Here is a 1,737-nt window from a genome sequence, read left to right as displayed (position 1 = left end):
AACCATATAACAGTTTTATTTGAAGGAGAGCTTAGAAAAGATCTCTTATAAAAAAAAAAAAAGGAGCTTTTAAAAATGAGAGTGGCTTTTAGAGTATTTGTCATTTTCCACGTATAAGACTACCAAATACAGTTTGCACAGCTAATCAAAATTAGGAAGTTGGATTCTTACTGCTTAATATTTAAGTGTTGGTAATATGGTAGGTCTGGTAAAAAAAAAAAAACACAAACCTGCCTTCAAACGATAATAGAAATTATAAATCGAAATTGTATGGGTTCCCTTAATACCTTAACTATTTCACCTCACCTCAAGTGGCAGCTTGTAACTAACATGTACCACATTTACATGTGTCATATACGTGCCTGTGTACATATGTAACATGTGCCACAAAAGATTTACACACATCATAATTTTCACTTTGCAAACGTGTAGAGTGTCTACTGTGCATGAAAAATTGTGCTGAGAAGCTTTGGTGTGTAGAGAGATAAGAAATGCTTCCTATGGCCTGTTACTATTTGTGCTACTCAAAAAAGGTTTTGTACTTTGAGAAGGGAGGGAAGTCATCCATTAAGTTAGGCTTTTGTTTATTTATATCCCAGTGCCCTTGATCTCCTGCAAAAACAAAAGGCAAAAGCTTGTTTTAAAAAACAAAATATTCGCAAGGATTTGGGTTTGTTCTAGAGCATTTTTCAAGACATCTGTTCACATAGAAGAGCTAGGTCTTTTGAAAAAGCTAAATCTTTCAAAAAAAAAAAAAAGGGAGTTCGTTTTGTTTTTAAAACACGACTCTGTTCCGGTGAGAGCTCGGTGAAGTCCTGATCGGCGCCCATGAAGGCGAGGCCGCTCGAGTCCAAGGACCAGAGGCCGTGGGAACAGCCCGGGTCCGACGGGTACGCGCGGGGGGTGGGTTCGAGCCTCCACGCTTACACACAGTCAGCCAGGGCCTTAGAGACCTCCGACGGCGAACCACCGCAGAGAGGCGCGGACCACGGCCCCGACCCGGCAAAAGCCGTCTGCACGCCTGCTGGGCGCGCAGCCACGTTCACTGCAGCAATCTTTCCGGCTCGGCGAGAGCCAGCCAACCGGCCCAGGCTGCGCCCTTTCCGCGGTCGGGGTGAGCCGTTCCAGGAGAAAGGCCGCGAGGGCGGGGCTTGGGGCCTGGCGAGGCTATTTCCTCACACCGCGGTCAGTCAAGACGAGAGGCCGCATTCAGGCCAGTGCAGAGCGCCACATGGCGCTACCAAGTCGGGCCCCGGCGTTGGCGGGCACAGAAGCAGTGTAATGCGGGAAGCCTGCAGCCCACACCGGGGAAGGATGTGCCAGCTAACGAATGTTTCACCACAGCCCACATGCCTGGGAGAGGGAATTTGAGAGCACGTGGGGGAGGGGCGGCGAGAGCTGTCGGCTCGCAGAGAGCATGCTCCGTTCTGAGAGCCGAAGTGGAGAGCCAGGCATGCGCAGTGAGCCCAGGGTGGGTTGGCAGCGGTGAGGGACTGGCGCGAGCGGGCTGATGTGTTTATCCGGTTTTCTGGGTGGGCGGTCAAAGCGCACGCGTAAGGGCGAAAGGCGGCGGAGCTAGGTAGCGGCTTGCGCATGCGTGGAGTGAGCCGGTAGCTCTGGGAGGCTGTGGAGGGGGTTGTTAGAGGAGAAGCAAGGGAAAAGGGAAGCGAAGGGAGGAAAGGGGGGAGGGGTGAGAGTGTGCTCTGCGCATGCGTGCGAGCGCTAGCGACGACGGCG

The sequence above is a fragment of the Mandrillus leucophaeus genome, unplaced genomic scaffold, assembly GCF_000951045.1.
Source record: "Mandrillus leucophaeus isolate KB7577 unplaced genomic scaffold, Mleu.le_1.0 Scaffold612, whole genome shotgun sequence".
NCBI classification, from domain to species: Eukaryota; Metazoa; Chordata; class Mammalia; order Primates; family Cercopithecidae; genus Mandrillus; species Mandrillus leucophaeus.
The sequence above is the reverse complement of the archived record's forward strand: the minus strand, read 5'-3'. Positions refer to the sequence as shown.